Below are 18,460 nucleotides of genomic sequence, written 5' to 3'. Positions count from 1 at the left end.
AAGACCTACAATAACAAACCCAAAACAGTTAAGAAAATGGGAATGGGAACACACATATCGATAATTACCTTAAATGTAAATGGACTAAATGCTCCCACCAAAAGACACAGATTGGCTGAATGGATACAAAAACAAGACCCATATATTTGCTGTCTACAAGAGACCCACTTCAGACCTAGAGACACATACAGACTGAAAGTAAGGGGATGGAAAAAGGTATTTCATGCAAATGGAAACCAAAAGAAAGCTGGAGTGGCAATTCTCATATCAGACAAAATAGACTTTAAAACAAAGACTATTAGAAGAGACAAAGAAGGACACTACATAATGATCAAGGGAGCGATCCAAGAGGAAGATATAACAATTGTAAATATTTATGCACCCAACATAGGTGCACCTCAATACATAAGGCAAATACTGACAACCATAAAAGGGGAAATCGACAGTAACACATTCATAGTAGGGGACTTTAACACCCCACTTTCACCAATGGACAGATCATCCAAAATGAAAATAAATAAGGAAACACAAGCTTTAAATGATACATTAAATGAGATGGAGTTAATTGATATTTATAGGACATTCCATCCAAAAACAACAGAATACACATTTTTCTCAAGTGCTCATGGAACATTCTCCAGGATAGATCATATCTTGGGTCACAAATCAAGCCTTGGTAAATTTAAGAAAATTGAAATTGTATCAAGTATCTTTTCCGACCACAACGCTATGAGACTCGATATCAATCACAGGAGAAGATCTGTAAAAAATACAAACACATGGAGGCTAAACAATACACTACTTAATAACGAAGTGATTACTAGAGAAATCAAAGGGGAAATCAAAAAATACCTAGAAACAAATGACAATGGAGACACGACGACTCAAAATCTATGGGATGCAGCAAAAGCAGTTCTAAGAGGGAAGTTTATAGCAATACAATCTTACCTTAAGAAACAGGAAACATCTCGAATAAAAGTATGCTCACATAGCTAGTTTGCTGCAGACCTGAGACTTGAAGCCAAGTCTGTCTAACTTTAAAACTGACATTCATAGTGCCTGAGAGGGAACATCTTATTGTACTTGACTTTCTTTTAAATTTTTAATTTAATTAAATTAATTTATTTATTATACAGCAGGTTCTTACTAGTTATCTGTTTTATACATACTAGTGTATATATGCCAATCCCAATCTCCCAATTTGTACTTGACTTTCAAATTCAATCAGCAAATGTCATTGGACCTCCAAGAGATTTTTTAAAAAAGTAATATTCTTTATTCTTTTATTTTTCTTTTATTTTTTAAAAAGAGAACTAGTTGTCTAGTCGTTTGGTTGCACCAGGTCTCTTAGTTGCAGCAAGCAGTCTCCTTAGTTGTGGCTCGCTGGCTGCTTAGTTGTGGTACGTGGGCTCCTTAGTTGTGGCATGTGGGATCTAGTTCCCTGAGCAGGGATCAAACCTGGGGCCCCCTGCATTGGGAGCATGGAGTCTTAACCACTGTGCCACCAGGGAAGTCCCAATAAAAGTAATATTCTTTAATATTAAGGTGAAAATAGTTTTCAAAACAATAAATGTCATTGTCTGGAAATAGAATCTTTATTGATGTATAAGGATGAGTAATGCTACAATTTTTTTCAGGATCCATGTCATGGAGCCATCTTAATGCTGAATCTATTACACATGAATTTCTTTTTGTTATTTCAAGCACACTGGTCCAAGGCAGATTCAGATAATAGTCTATTGCAGCAGGGAAAAGGATGGAGAGTGATGGAGGAGGGTACTGCCAGAGGAGATGATATCTGAGCAAGGACCTGAGTGCAGTGAGTAACAAAGCCATGGACATAATCAGGGGAAGGAATATCTGGCAGAGGGAATGCAAGTGCAAAGGTCCCAAAGTGGAAAAGGATTTATCAAGTGGAAGGCAGAGCAAGAAGGCTTAGAGTCTCAAGGTTTAATTCTACAGTGGAACTACTCAAAAGTCTCAAAGGATGCAATGTCTAGCCTGTCTTTTTATCCTTTTTCAATATGTAAAAAATCTATTTTGAAAAAGAAATCTCACAGAGCAAATGTTCAAGTATAGCACAGTAATGTTTTTCTTTGAAATATTTGGGAGTAAGGAATTGTTGATGTGGCCCATTGCCCCAAATCTTTTACTGTGTGTTTTTTACAGAAAAAAAATTGGTCCCAGAGACAACATTTTTGGGAGAACTATATGGAATTTTTTCAAGAGTCTCATCATTGAATTTATTAAATATATCTAAGAAGAACAATGTTTATCATACTTAGACTATGTGCATAAAAAATATAATAAATTAATATATTAATATTTGTCAAAAGTTGTAGTACAGCATATGTTTTACTGTTTTATAGGTACTCAATAAATATTTGTTGAATGAATGAATGAATGAAATACATTATTTCCTCAGAAAGATTTTATAACATAACATTTTTAGTTCAGGCAGCTTAATCTGACTGTATTGTCCCTCCCTCCTGTCCTAGCTATAATATCATATAATTCAGCATTATTATTACTTATAAATTATTTTTATAAAGAAATGTATGTCAGAATAATGGTGTATTATCTTAATGGATTTTAATACTAATAAAAAACTTGTTGTTTTTATAATTTTATTAGTTTATATAATCACTGGCATGAGCAAGTTAGTAAATGCTAAAACATTATGTTGCTGAACTTTTAAGTTTATGAATTTATTAAAAATAAGGAAGACATGTAATTAAAAGAATTTATTGAAGTATAGTTGATTTACAATGTTGTGTTAATTTCTGCTATGTAGCAAAGTGACTTAGTTATACATATATATATATTCTTTTTCATATTCTTTTCCATTATGGTTTATCACAGGCTATTGAATATAGTTCCCTGTGCTATACAGTAGGACATGTTGCTTATCCATTATATATATAATAGTTTGCATCTGCTAATCCCAAACTCCCAATCTTTCCCTCCCCCATCTCTCCTCCCCCTTGGCAACCACAAATCTGTTCTCTGTATCTGTGAGTCCGTTTCTGTTTTGTAGATATGTTCATTTGTGTTATATTTTAGATTCCACATATAAGTGATATTATACAGTATTTGTTTTTCTCTTTCTGACTTAACTTCACTTAGTATGATAATCTCTAGGTCTACCCATGCTGTTGCAGATGGTATTATTTCATTCTTTTTTATGGCTGAGTAACATTCCATTGTATATATATACCACATCTTCTTTATCCATTCATCTGTCGTTAGGCATTAAATGTAATATTCATTAGCAACTCATGGGCCATGGACAAAGGAGTTATTTGAAATTATGGTTAAATGTTCTGCATATCTCCAAGTGTCTTAATATTGCTTCTAGATGATTAAATATGTTTATATCATTTATTTTTTCATTGGCAGGTTTAATTCAATTTTTACTTTTGTATTTTCCTTTTAAAAAATTAATCAGTATTAATGATATATTTGTAGTTCTTATGTGCCAAACAGGATTTTTAGTTAAGGCTATATAGTTGTCCAAGTGATCTGCTAAGAAATTGAATAGATTAGAAATGGTGCCTTTCCTGTGATCATTTCATTGAGTATAACATCAAACCTGTATCTCATAAGGCAAGTGTTTCCTTTCATTCATTTTCCTTAACTCGCGTACAAAAATGAAGAAAGCAATTAACCCGTAACGGAACTCTGACCTACATTATAGCTAAGTAACTGATATAGCTATAGTTACGTAGCTATAGCCACGTAGCTATAGCCATTACAGCTAAGTAGCTGATATAGCTATCGCTATGTAGCTATAGCCTCTCACATTTTCTGAAGGAGGTTTTGTGCTGGACTTGGAGGTAGTCCATTATTCTTAAGAGATGAATGACTTGAAGGAATAATTGAAGATTCTTCAAAACACCTCTAGTACCTTCATGATCATTGTGACATTTGTTCAATGATGCCTGATGGCGTTACTTGATATTTGTTCATTTTCTTTCTTGCATACCTGTTTGCAGCTGACATGCTAAGAGGGTTATATCTAACTCCCTCTTAAATATAATTGAGGAAAATCCGTCATTATAGTATTTACCAAGTTTCTTGGTAATTTGATTTGTCCATAACAAACGCATGATTTTTTTCTGCATGGTTTTACATGGCTTCTTATTTTGGTAACTGTGGAATGTCTTCCTCTAGTGATGATGAAGGTATTGTACCCTTTTTGGTAACATTAGTCTGTACTGATCTAGATTAGTCTGCTGCCTCTTTGAGGTTGTCTGTAGCAATGCAACCCCTGTGCATTGGGGCAAGTTGCTTATTCTCTTTGTGTGTGTTTCTTCATTTGTAAAATGTTGAAAACAATAAAAGTAGCTACCTTCTACTATCTCCCAGGAGGTTTAAAGGATTAATATGTTAAATGACTTTGAACAATTCCTGGCAGATACTAAGTACTAAATAAATAGTACGTAATAAGTTCTAAATATCATGAAAAAGTACTAAATGTTATTTGTGTTGAGTGCACTGGTACTAAGCAAAATACTTTCCAGCTCTGTGTACGTGCAGTTGGCTCAGGCTGTGCAAATAACCTTTCCCTATCTCTTCTTCTAATTCATGTTCCAATTTGTATATGATGTTTTAAAACAGCGGTCCCCAACGTTTTTGGCACCAGGGCCAGTTTCGGGAAAGACAATTTTTCCACGAACAGCGGGGTGTGAGGGGTAATGTGAGCAATGGGGAGCTGTGAGGAGCCACAGATGAAATTTATCGGCCGCTCGCCTCCTGCTGTGCGCCCAGTTCCTAACAGGCCGCGGAACCCCTGTTTTAAACCATTTTTAAAGACAGTCTTGTGAGCAGGCCATAGTCATGTCTCACTCTTAACCATCATCAGTAGAATGGATTAGTGTCACTGGATATGGCTCTCTCTTCCTTGACTACAAGGTAACTCTTGTACTGTTTAATGTTTGCAAGGCAGCCTGAAGCCTGGAGGTAAGGACGCAGCTCCTAACAGTTGCCTCTGTAACCTTTCCACGCATCAGCTTTCTAACCAAGGGCTTAAAGGAGAGTGAATATTTTAAAATACAGTGACTTTGAATGCAACAAACACAAATTCATTTATTATCATCAGAAAACATTTAAACTCGGTGCTAAGTAACCGAACAATATTCATGAAATGGACTGAGTCTGTCTCTGAGAACAATAAACAGTTCCTAATCTGTTGGAAGATACAGCAACTTTTGTTATGTTTTGTGTCAAGGAATGCTATTGTTCCATATTTATTTCAGAAATTTAAAGGTAAATCCAAATTAATTTAGTTTTAAGAGTTTTTAGATACCTTTTGGGGTATTACAACATAGGTATCACAAAATGAACCTTGGGGATCATTGGCCAGTTTGTAACTCACCTTTCACACTTGTCAAAAAAAAAAACAAAATAAATGCACCAACCATGCTATCATCTGCAGATTGCATTCACCTCTAGACCCAGCCGCAGATCTTACATAGCAACTTGAAATAAAAAGGACATGCTTTTGTGTTATAAGGCAAAGAATGTGCATAGAAGTAACACAGAGAAAAAGACGAGATTAAACATTGACCTTTTTATAGTCAGAGGACTCGCTGTTATTACAAGTCATGAGAATTCTTAGAGTGTAGTTGAAAGAACTTATTACTCAATAGGCTGTTAGACACTGAGTGCGTGGAGGGATAGGGATGAGAAAAGAGAATTTGGTGGTTGGAAAAATAAGTGGGACTAGAATGACTGACCTGGTACTAAAATCCTTCAGTCCAAGAGATGAGCAAATGCATTTCTCTTTCTGCCTTCATAAACCACGACTGACCCATTCAAGGTGGATTCTCCAAGCAGGGCAAAACAGAGGTCACCCTGACATAAACCCATGGACAGGAGGCCCCTGAAGATTTATGTAGATTTGGGAAGATTCTGTTTTTTCTTCTTTCCTTCTCTCTTTCCAAACACTCATGGAATGCCGTAGGGAGTCCTGGATATGTCCCAGGAGCCTGGCAGGGGACAACTGAGCAAAAGTTTATTAACTAATGATCTGAATTTACATCAGAATTTTGCCACCCTTGCTGTTTCTGTGTGAACTGAACACAAGTAATTGATATATTTCTCCTGCCATGCCACAGCACTAACCAAGTGATGGGTCCACTTTTCTTGTTATATTTCTAGCTAAGATGAAATCACATTTAGAACTTGAATGGTGAACTAGTCTCATTAATTAATGTAATAAATGCTTACTGAGTGATACTGTGCTAGTTTGTGTGTATGTATGTGTGTGCCTGTGCACTTGTGTGCCTGTGTGTGTGAAAAGAACACGTCACAGGCTGATCCCTTAAATATCCTCCGCTCTTTGAAGGGAGCTGAAGCTTGCACATTGTTAATTCCCACACAGGCCTAGATGCTATAAAATTTTAATTGGACCGTGAAGGTGTAGAGTGGAAGGAGAGTACAGGCGTTCTAGATGGAGGAAAATTTATATGCCGAGACACAGAAGCAGTGAAGTTCAGATGTTTATGGGAAATAAAAATTTCATCCATTCATTCATTCATTCCATAAATATTTATAGAGTACCTACTATGTGACAAACACTGTCCTAGACCCTGGATAGTCAGCACTAAACAAGGAAAAATCTTTGTTCTCATGAGGCTTTCATTCTGAGAGACAAGGAACAGATGGTAAACAAATAAATTAGATACCTTCAGACAGTGATAAGTATTATGAAGAAAAGAGCAAGGTGATATAGGGCATAAATTGGGTAGAAGACATTAGATAGTGCTGTCAGGGAGGGGTTCAGTTTCTCTGGAGATTAGGTTCTGTGATAGGACTGTCGGGTAGAAAACTAAGAAGATCTGTATGGGAGAGTCGATGACTGTGAATGTCAGGCCTGGTAAGCTCTTCTGGGACATTTCTAGAAAACACTAAGTACTTTAATTCTTAAAGAAGTGATATCTGGTGCTCACTTTCCTGACCAATGGTCTTTTCTAATACCCTGTATAGAGGAACACTTGTATCCATGCTTCACAGCTAAGTGGAAATAATCATTCTCTATTTGGGCACTATTACATCTTGAGTCATTTAACTTTATTCAATTTCTAAATGCCAAGAGGCTAATCTTGACAAGCTTATCCAAGAGAGCTTTAAGAATTTTTTTTAGTTGCTCATAAAGTATTTTCAAATCACATTCAACTTTAGTTTATTACTTTTCCTGTGTTTCACGAAAATTACCTCACACTGAAGTCTATCCACATGGGAATCAACAAAGTTCAACAACTTTTCAGTTGTTTTTGTAAAAATAACTGAATTTTGAAAAATTTAATATTATTTCCTTGCTTCCACACCTAAGGAAAAAAATGTCTCAATGGATTTTTCTCAAATATTCCAGTAATACAATTTTTCATTCAATGCAAATACAGGACATTTTAACTTACAAGGAGAATTTTTTTTTTTTAATAAATAATGCTAAATTGTTCTCAAGAAATGCTATGCTGTGAGTGGTGTAGGAGAGTGGCCATTTTTTCTTTTTTTTTTTAAAGGGAACTTTATTTTTATTTATTTATTTATTTATTTATTTTTTGCGGCATTGGGTCTTCGTTGCTGCACAAGCTTTTCTCTGGTTGTGGTGAGTGGGGGCTACTCTTTGTTGCAGTGTGTGGGCTTCTCATTGCAGTTGCTTCTCGTTGTGGAGGATGGGCTCTAGGCGTGTGGGCTTCAGTAGTTGTGGCATGCGGGCTCAGTAGTTGTGGCTCACGGGCTCTAGAGCTCAGGCTCAGTAGTTGTGGCTCACGGGCTTAGTTGCTCCGCAGCATGTGGGATCTTCCCAGACCAGGGCTCGAACCTGTGTCCCCTGCATTGTTAGGTGGATTCTTAACTACTGCGCCACCAGGGAAGCCCCTACAAGGAGAATTTTTAAAGAAAGTTTTAAGCATGTGAGCTATAGTGGAAACTTATTATCTTAATGATTTTTGTTTTTCTTGACACAAAAACTATTAATCAAACACTACTAGCCTGTTGTAGCTCTAAACTTCTGTACTTCCTTTAGAAGAGCTTGTAGTTTATAATGCTTACAGTCTGGCTATCTGGCGTATGTCTTATGAGAAGAAGACAGTTTTCACAAGTTAAGCTGAATGATATCAAAGAAATAGGCAATACTGAGATCATTTGCTGACAGTGTGTGTTGGGAGGGAGAGGCTTGAGAATGGAGGGGTGGGGCAGGGTTGTGGATCACATTAAACATTAGAAAAAATGGAAAAACATGAAAAGAAAATAGGGTAGGAGTAAGGTGGTTTCTGTGTTCAATAAGGACACACCATCCCATGAAATTAAGCCACAGTATCATGCTTGTTAATTTTGCCAGTTTTACAGAAGCATCACTTATAAAACTGGACACTAAAGTATAATAAGAAAAAAGTCATCTTTGCTTTTTATAAAATTATAGAGGTCACTCTTAGGAAAGCAATAGACAAGGTTAATTTTAAGGTTGCATGTATAGTTTGAGGGTAGACTCCGAATTATTGTGCTGAGTTACTATCTTTCTTAATTTCATTCAGTTTATGAAATATTTTTTCAAAGTTTTCGTAACTGGTAGGTGGGTGACAGGAGATGCAGCATAGCAGAGTTTATGGTGACCAGAGATGAGAGACTGGGTGCCAGGTAAGCAGTAAAGAGATAACAAGAGAAGACATGTATCGTGTATGTAATAGTCAGCTTGGGCATAACTGTAGAGTGGGTGGCTTAACCAACAGAAATTTTCTCATAGTTCTGGAGGCTAGAAGTCCACGATCAAGGTCCTAGCTCATTTGGTTTTTGGTGAGAGCTCTCTTCCTGGCTGCCTTCTTGCAGTGTCCTCACATGTCCTTGGTGTGTATGCAGGGAGGGAGAGAGAAGGAGAGTAGCCAGCTCTCTAGTGTCTCTTCTTGTAAAGATACTACTCCTGTAGGATCAGGGCCCCACCCTTATGATCTCATTTAACCTTAATTACTTCCTTAGAAGCCCTTATTTCCAAATTTAGCCACACTGGGGGATTAGGGCTTCAACATATGATTTTTTGAGGGTACATTAATCTATAAAATATAGAAAAGGGGATGGGACTTCTAACAGAAGCAGGAAATAGAAAAGTTTTACTACAACTGAATAATAAATTTGGCTCCGAGCCTCCTGGCAAATAAGGCAAAAAGGGAAACATAATAGGCAGTGTGAATTTAAATCAGTGAATAATCTCTTTGACATCTTAAGACTATTCCCTCATACCGTGTGTTTCTGTTTGGTAAAGTAGTTTCAGATATTGACTGGTAAGGGCAGGAGGTGGGGAGGGATGTATTTTGGGGGCTAGAAATTCTAGCATTTCATATCACACTGTAGCATTCTAGCATTTCATATCACACTGTAGATTTTTTTTTTTTTTACATAGAAGGCTGATTTCAAACACTGCTTTGATCCCTTGGAGACTGGGTGGAAGATGTCAGGTAGTACAAGTTCTGGACTGGCGTTGAATTTATTGCCACTAGAATTAAAGACTGAGCTTTTGAACTGTCAATGCATATGCAGGAATGAAACAAAACAAGTGGAAAAGTCACAGATCCTGCAAGCAGATTGTTTCAATTCTGAGGGGGATTTGTAAACCCTATTGCTTTTTCAAGTTAATAAAATACTTTTTACCAAAAATGCTAAAGAAGATCACTTATGTTAATTGTTTTATATTCAAGTGAATTTAAAATGATTTTATCCTGATAGTTGCCACTATCTATGGAATAACTAAAGGCAATTTATTTATCACAAAGTAAAGTTGACATTTTTATTTTAGATGCTCGGGGTTGGTCAATATAATGTACACAGTGCAAAGGGTCACAAAATCATTTGAATGATGATTGTATTAATAATTAATATTAAGTTCTTAAATTGTTTGTGCCATTCTTATTTTTGTTTTTTAATCATGCCATATAGGGCTTCCCTGGTGGCGCAGTGGTTGAGAGTCCGCCTGTCGATGCAGGGGACACGGGTTCGTGCCCCGGTTTGGGAAGATCTCACATGCCGTGGAGCAGCTGGGCCCGTGAGCCATGGCCACTGGGCCTGCGCGTCCGGAGCCTGTGCTCCGCAACGGGAGAGACCACAACGGTGAGAGGCCCGTGTACAGCAAAAAAAAAAAAAAAATAATAATAATAATGCCATATACTCTTCAGTTAAGTACAAAGACCTTTTCAATCACATAACCTAGAGCTGATTTCACCCTATTTGGCTGCCAGTCTCTTATTTCTCTCTCTTCAGCAGTGGTGAGGTGGATCCCTTTTCCTTGGGGAAGAGATAATCTGTGGTTTGTTGCCTTTACCAATAACAAAAATGTTGGCGAGCCAGGAGGCAAAGCTGTTGCCTTTGGCATCTTTCACATGAACCATATCAAAAGAACCAGGAGGTCTCTTTCTGTTGGTGATCACACCAGTTCTTCCCAGGTTAGCACCTCTGGTCACCATATACAGGTTACCAGTGTTAAACCTGATGAAATGGGTAATCTTGTTAGTCTCCAAATCAGTCTGAATGGTGTCATTCACCTTAATGAGGAGATCAGGGTAGCAGGTGGTATGAGCATCATGAGTTACCAGATGAGGGATTCCTTTTGTGCCCGCAAAGATCTTTCTCACTTTGTGCGACTTGTACTTAGCTTCCTTAGGTGTACTACAATGAACAGCAAAGTGACCCTTGGTGTCATAGAGAGACGGAAATGCTCTCTGGTCTTGTTAAGGCTGATGAAATCTCCTAAACCAGCAGGGTAGGTTATATCAGCTTGGACCTTGCCACCAGTCTTAATGAACTGTTGCATGCAGATCTTTGCTTCATTTCCTGTCAGAGCATACTTAGGTCTGTTCCTTAGAAAATGATGAGGGGGAGACATTCTCTCAGGCTTGTGGGGACTGGTAGATGGACGAGGAACGAACACATTGGTCAGTTTATCAGCATCCAATGCTTTGGAGTTGTTACATGCTATAGATGTTTCTTGGGATCATGAGTCATGGCTGTCCTAGCCATGAAAAGAGCATTCTTCAATCCTTTTTAGCTTGCCTAAACTTTCTTTGAAGTCAACTTGGTTCTTAAATTTACATCGTTTTCTCAAAGTGGTAAAAAGAGAAAAAATAATTTCTGATCATTGAGATCCTTTCAAAATGGCAAATTCAAGACTATCAGTGTCTCAAAGTATAACCAGAAAAACAAGTATAATGTAAACCTCAACATTTTTTTCCTTCATTCTCCTCTTGTTCATTCACAATTTGATCAGTTTCTATTGAGTACCATCTACATGCCAGGATATTTGTTAGGCTCTGGATAAAATGTGGTCTCTTGGAATTTCCATGCTATTAAAATACAATGTGGTGTGATAGCTGCCATTCTGGAGATAAGCACAAGTGTTACTGGAACACTCGTGGGCATCACCCTGGCTAGATGAGAAAATTTGGGTTGGTTTCTGGAGGAAGTAACACGTAAGCTGTAAGATGAATAGGAGCAAGCCATGGATAGAGCAGGGAGTTCCAGAGGTGACGTTATATGCTTGGGAGCGGCTGGTTCAAAGGCAGAGAGGCACACCTGAGTGAAAACTTAGAGAGTGACATGTATACAGTGGACTATCGAGTGAGAGCAGTGTGAGGCGAGGGGGAAGGCGAGGCTAGAGCTTTGCATGCCGTGCTAATTTGGCACTCTCTCCTAAAAGCACTCCTAAAACCTTTGAAGGGTTTTAACCACTGGATTGGGGGTGATCAGATCTGATTTTTGAATGACAGTGCCAATAGGAGTGTGGCAAATAGATTGAGGGTGGGGTGCGAGAACCGTGGTCTAGGATCAAGTTAGAAACTATGGCAGTAATCCTGGCAAGAAGTGATGAGGTCCTGAGTGGGACTGTTAACTATTTCCCAAAGACATAAAAACAAATTTCTTACACAATTCTGGGCCAGATGCTTTAAACAGTTATTTAGAGGAAAGCAGATAATTTCTGTTTACAGGCAAAGCTAGTTCATTTTTTTCTTTCTCATTAAAAACAATATAACCAATCAATGCAATTTTGAAGCCATATGATATTTTAGAACTTCCTAAGAAAAAAACAATGGATAAGCCAATATTAAATCATCCATGCTTACAAATAGTCTACTCCCTTTTCAGGCAACCCTTTGTAGTTTAATTAGAACCAATCCCGTAAATTTTAATAGTAACATATGTTCTGTCATCTGCCAATCTATTCTCAAGTCTATACAGGTATGACTGTATGCCACGGTGAACGAATGAACTGGAAAGATCAAAGTTACTTGATCTGATTCTATGACTTATAATTTTCAAATCAATATGAAGAGAAAATAGCAGGCATCAGACGTCCATCTATGTTTGTACCAGGTCATACACTGTAATTCCATCCAAGTACAAATTTCCATGGTAAACAGGGCAAGACTTGCCAACATTTCACAGGTTTCCAAAAAGAAGCTATGTCCCTCTTGGGAGAACTTTGTAACTGGAAAAGAAAATCCTCACAGATGAAATCTCCAGCAAAATAAAGTCACAGACTGTATTTCTGCAGCAGGCCTTTTGCCAAATGTCTCATCAACAAGTATCGTGCTGGCAGTGACCCGTCTATGGTAGATGGGTAAAATGCTACCACCAAACCTCGTTTTTATTTGCTCACAGCTTCCTAGAAAAAAAAGAAAAAATCTGACTTTGAGTTGAAATTTTCCACGTTTCATCCCAGTCCAAAGGTGACTTAAAAAAATTTTCTTTCTTTTTTGGAAAGTTGAATTAAAGTCAAATAAATTTGTAAAGTTTAGTCATTTGGGGAGGTATGTGTACACAAAGATCTCAGTGGGTAACACACAGAAAAATATATTTTCCTTTTCCTTGTGACTTTTGAGAGACTAAATCCTTTTGGCTCTTTCTTTTAAAAGGATTTAACCCTGTCGCAATTACAGGGGCAGGAAACCAACCATTTTTTTTCAAGTTATTCAAACAGTTTTTTGCCTAGGAAGAACTAATAAAATAAGACTTTACATGTTAAATCCACTAGTAGTTTAAAAAATTTAGAATGTCCTCACATACATTTGACAGAAAAAAATATTCACAGATAATGAGTGTAATTCAATTAAATTCAACAAATCTACTACGTACCAGACACTAAGTCAGTGTTTAGTGTTCAAGGTATATAAAGCTGAATAAGGCAGGTCCTGTCCTCCAGAAATGTATTATCTGGTAGTGGAGATAGAGTAATAAAAATGGCAATAATATAAGGCAGAATACAGTAAGTGTAGAGGTATAAGCAAAGTGATGTGGGACCACAGAAATGGAGAAATTGATGTTGATTGTACGATGGGAATAGTTTATTCTGGGTTTTGAAAGATTGAGAATGGCAAAGATCATTGAGTTGGGAAGGACATTTCAGACTAGAGACCACTGTGGGTACACCAATTGAGGTTAGAGATGGGACTAGTCAAGGTGGCTGCAGAGTTGGATATGACAAAGGAAGGAGTAGAAAATAAAGTTGGGGAATTTGAAAAGTTAGTCTCAGAGTTTCTCAGTGGGTATGCTACTGGTTTTTTGAGGTGGATGGGTCTTTGTCATCTTAGGGAGTGTGCATCTCTGGTCCCAGCCTTCTAAAAGCCATCAGTGCTGCATGGCATTTTGACCACTGAAAAGAATCCCCAAAGATTTTCAAACACATCCTGGGGCAGGCAGTATCACCTCTGAAGAAAATGACTGAAGGTGGCTTGGATTCCAAATTTGGGAGCAGTCCTTAGTTCTGTAGGTGGTGAGCATCTACAAAAATGATTCTGACCAGAACAAGGGCACGAGCAGACTTGGGATTCAGGACAATGATTTCTGGAGATTGAATCAGAGGAGGGAAAGAATGGGATAATCAATTCAGTCTATTGCAATAGTCTGGAGAAGAGTCAATGTGGACTTAAACTAAATTTCATCACTTTCATGACTAGAAACATTAATAGACATTATTATTATTATTTTAGCTATTCCTTTTACCTCTGATACTCCATAGCACTGCATTGTAGACCTCTTTGTGCTGTAGCTGCTCTCCTGTTTTTTCTTTCCCCAAATTAATATCATATGGTAAAGTCAGTATTACAAAACAAGATTTTTAGAGGGTGATCATAACACCCTTTCTACAACACACTTTCTAATTATAGCATATACACGTGGGGCGTGGAAAGATCTATTTAAAAACAGGACAGAAAGAATGCTGTTTCTCTGTTTCATTTTAGATAGTGTTTGGATTCTTGAGTGGTTGTTTTTCTTTTTCTTTCTCTCTTTCTCTCTTTTTAAAGAAAGACTCCGTTGTCAGTAGATTGAATAGTTTTGAATCCCAGATGCCAGTGCAGTGGAAACTCAAAGTGGATAGGCAGATGGAGTCTTTCAGAAGCACCACTAGTTTCCAAAACAGAAGACGGTGCCCAAGGAAGTAGGTAGTGTCACTACTTGGATGTGTGCAGGAAATCCTCCAGACTAGTGGTGAGGGTGCAGAGCACGGCTGCCCTCACAGAAGCACCAGTCTGCACATCTCAAAAGGGCATCCTGACTCAACACAGCAGCTGTGATCACATTTTGTAATGTGTCCTTCTCTCCCAGCTGCTGGAGCATTGCTGCCTTCTGGTTTCCCCAGGGAACTTTGGAAGGGACTATACTGACAGAAGATCAACCACAGATATGTTATGCTTAAGTTTTTGGGTTTTTTTTTCTAAAAAACCCTCTTCAGGAAACATTCAGGTAATTTTCCATTTGAAACAAAATGGGATTTCAAGCCCATTAAGCAACTGAAAACTCGTACCACATCTATGCAGAAGCTCAAGGACTTGAGATCACAAAGTTGAATCTGATCCTAGTCATTAGTGAGGCTCTCATTCTCCAAACCTCACCTGAACTTTCAGCTAGGCTCCTGTTAAGGGTCTCTAAAACTGGCTTGGGACCCCACTCAGTTTTTCTAGGGCTCTATTCCCTTCAGTTTCTCTTGTGAAAAATTGTTAATCTTGCTCTTCATTTAAGAACATACTGAAAAAATAGTGATTACAATGTTTTTAATTTTCTTGGTACTTTATATGTTATAAAGCATTTTCATATATATATTAATCTATTAAATACTCTGAAGCACAGAGGATTAAGGGACTTAAGCAAGGTCACAGAATGAAAAATACAGAACTCAGGTCCAGGTCTTTTGACTCCGAGCCCACGCTGTTCCCTCTACAGTTTGCTATTTAATTACCACCACTTCAATCCCCTGAACTGATGGTGAGGAGGGCAAGACTTTCTGAGCGACAAGATCTCCAGTTCCAACCTAGGGTCTGCTGCTTTGAATAATAAGAGTCGGTTCCATTGGCAGTTTCCAGAACTGTCTTTTAGAAATTTGTAGTCTATGGCCCTCAGTGATAGGAGAGGCCAATAGCCCCAGATCCTGGTGACCATTCCACCCTATATCGTTGCATGCAGTAACACCAGGCAGCATTTTCTGCTGGCTGTGGTAACTCCCAGTTGTTCCTGTCAACAGCGTTTGCAAGGTCCTCTGGGCCATTCCAGGATTTCTTCCTTCCTGGAATAGCTCATTGGCCAGTAGACAGCACAGCGTCACAACCTCAGCACCACCGCTAAGGGCAGATCACAGCTCTAGTGCTCCACAGCTCTTCGCGGAACTTCTTCAAATAAGCCCCCAAAGTGACTTAGGGGAAGCAAGACTCTGTAAGGGCCTGTAATTTCACACTGGGTTTTGCTGGACTCTAAGACAAATTTGGGTCTCCTGAGTTTCTGCTGATTCAGAGTGAGTACCTTGATATTCTTCTTTCAGAAGTCACATGTTTGCCCATAACATTTCCCTCTGCGAGCTCAGTCCTTCCTTATCACGTGTTCATGTGAAACGAGCCCCAGAAACTGCCCTACGTGTCTCCAAACTCTCAAGCCCTCAGGGTTTTCTAACACTGACCCCGGGTTATGTAGAAACTCACAGTTAGCCTCAGTAATCACTTAGCAATAACAGTAAGGTGAGGTTTATTTAGAGCTTGCCACATGCCAAGACCTTTTCTAAGTGCTTTCTATTAACTTTTAAAATCCTCATAACGCATCCCTGAGGAAAGTCCTGTTATAAGCCCCTTTTAAAAACAAGGAAAAGGAGACTTATGAAGTTAAAAAAAAAATCAGCTCAGGAGGTAATGGATGGGAGATCTGCCTTCTGGTTGTTTCTGAATTCCAGAAGTTTCTAGAGGATAAGAAGGTATATCACGTTAAAAAAGTTGAGCACCTACTTTATCCTTGCAGAAAGCCACGTTTTCCCTGAGGGCAGACTTCTTTAAGCCTCCTGTGGTCTGGACAGAGCTAAGGTTTCTGTGGCAGGCACTTCTTTTCTCACCTAACAGCCATTCCTGTTTCTTCCTTGCCAGAGTCCCTGGCTTTGTTCATGTGGCGATGTGCTGTGGAGCCTCAAGGGACGGGACCCTTGTTGGCCTCATTCAACCACAGAGATCCTATTCTTCTTTGCATGTTGGGTATAGGGGAAGTTCTGGATGAGCTGGGGGATCTTTGGGGGGTGCTTCTAGACCTTCTAGACAAGATACTCCTCTTTGAGTGAATACAGAACCACATGAGGTGAAAGCCCCTTTGCTCTCATTCTTCTCTTCCTGCTTTGAATGATGTTGAGTGAGGAGGTGCTGTCTGGGCCTCAGAGAGCTTTTGGCCATTAGATTACAAGCCTGAGGATAGAAACCAATACCCTGTGGCTGGCAAAATGGGATAATAAAAAAAAAACCTGGGTCTTTTTTAATGACATGGAGCCTCCAAATTAACCCTGGGATCACTTCTGAATTTCTCATGAACTTGATAACAACTGTCCTTTTATTTATGCCAATGCTTCTCAAAATGTTAGAAGTATGTGTCAGTACACAAACTGTTTCTTACTGCTCTGTAAAGAGATAAGAACAGAAATTGAGAATAAGGGTTTAGATACTTCCATAGTACATTGTTTGACATTGTTGTTAAACCAGCAACAGTAGACTTGTTGAACAAAGTACTGACCAGTCCAAGATGGATTGAAAATTAAAAGGACAACAACAATGCCATTGGTAGTTTAGTTGATAATTCAGTGGACTTTTTTCTTACTGTCAGCTAAGAGTATTCCTGACCCTTAAGAAAAGAAGTTTGTGCCCACATGACTGGTGTGCTCTCAAATTTAAACAGATTTATGTCACACGGTAGAGGCTTAGACACAACTGGCCTTTCGCCTAGAGGCTATCTTAATAAATGTGTCATTCTGTTTGATCTGATTCTTCTGTGGTTGTCGTGCTTTGAGGGAAAACCAAGTCACTTCAGGTAAAGCAGGGCGGCACAGACTGGTCACTTATTAAATATAGCAAAAGTATGAAGTTGGCAGCATTCAGCTCAGAGCTCTGTCATGCGGTCGTTCAGGGGTCCCTGCCACCCAGCCAATCTATCATTTCTCTTCTTCTCTCCCCCATTCTTGTTTTTGCTCTCAGCCTGATGTGAATTCATCTTTAATAAGTTTTTTTTAATTTTTATTTTTTATTGAAGTATAGTTGATTTACAATATTAGGTTCAGGTAATCACTACAGCATAGTGATTCAGTATTTTTACAGATTATACTCCATTAAAAGTTATTACAAGGTAATGGCTATAAGTCCCTGTGCTGCAATATATCCTTATTGCTTATGTATTTTATACATAATAGTGTGTGTCTCTTAATCCCATACCCCTAATTTGCTCCTCCCCCATCCTTCTCACCTTTGGTCACCACTAGTTTGTTTTCTTTGGATGTGAGTCTGTTTCTGTTCGGCATATATGTTCATTTGTATTATTCTTATTTTTTAATTCTTATTTAAAATTTTTTATTTGTATAATTTAAACAAATTTTTATACAATTTTTAAAGGTTACTTTCCATTTAGTTGTTACAAAACATTGACTATATTCCCCGCATCGTACTATACATCCTTGAATCTATCTTACATCCAATAGCTTATACCTCCCACTCCTTCACCCCGAGATTGCCCCTCCCCCCCCACAGCTGGTAACCACTAGTTCGTTCTCTGTATCTGTGAGTCTGCTTCTTTTTTGTTTTATTCACTAGTTTGTTGTATTTTTTAGATTCCACATATGTGATCTCATCCAACACTTGTCTTTCTCTGTCTGACTTATTTCACTAAGCATGATATTTTCTAGGTCCATCCATGTAGCTAAGAATGGCAGAAGTTCATTTTGTTATGGCTCAGTTATATTCCACTGTACATATACATCACATTCTTAATCCATTTGTCTGTTGACGGGCACTTCCATATCTTGGCTATTATAAATAGTGCTGCTATGAACCCTGGGGTGCATGTATCTTTTCGAATTAGAGTTTAATAAGGCTTTAGCAACTTAATTCCCATAAAGCCGCTTAAAACTTTGTGACTTTAGGAAAATCACTAACCTCTCTGAATCTCAGTTTGTAAAATAAGAATA

At 38.2% G+C, this 18,460-nt stretch overlaps 1 protein-coding gene and 1 pseudogene across 1 annotated transcript in view; one reads left to right on the top strand and one right to left on the bottom strand.

Annotated features, from left to right (window-relative positions):
* PAPPA2 (pappalysin 2) overlaps positions 1-18,460 on the top strand; it is a 565,818-nt gene that overhangs the window by 65,974 nt on the left and 481,384 nt on the right. The gene's annotated exons all lie outside the window — the stretch shown is intronic.
* On the bottom strand, positions 10,166-10,995 carry LOC115863127 (small ribosomal subunit protein eS4-like; annotated as a pseudogene).

The sequence above is a fragment of the Globicephala melas genome, chromosome 1, assembly GCF_963455315.2.
Source record: "Globicephala melas chromosome 1, mGloMel1.2, whole genome shotgun sequence".
Lineage (NCBI taxonomy): Eukaryota > Metazoa > Chordata > Mammalia > Artiodactyla > Delphinidae > Globicephala > Globicephala melas.
The sequence above is the reverse complement of the archived record's forward strand: the minus strand, read 5'-3'. Positions and strand labels throughout refer to the sequence as shown.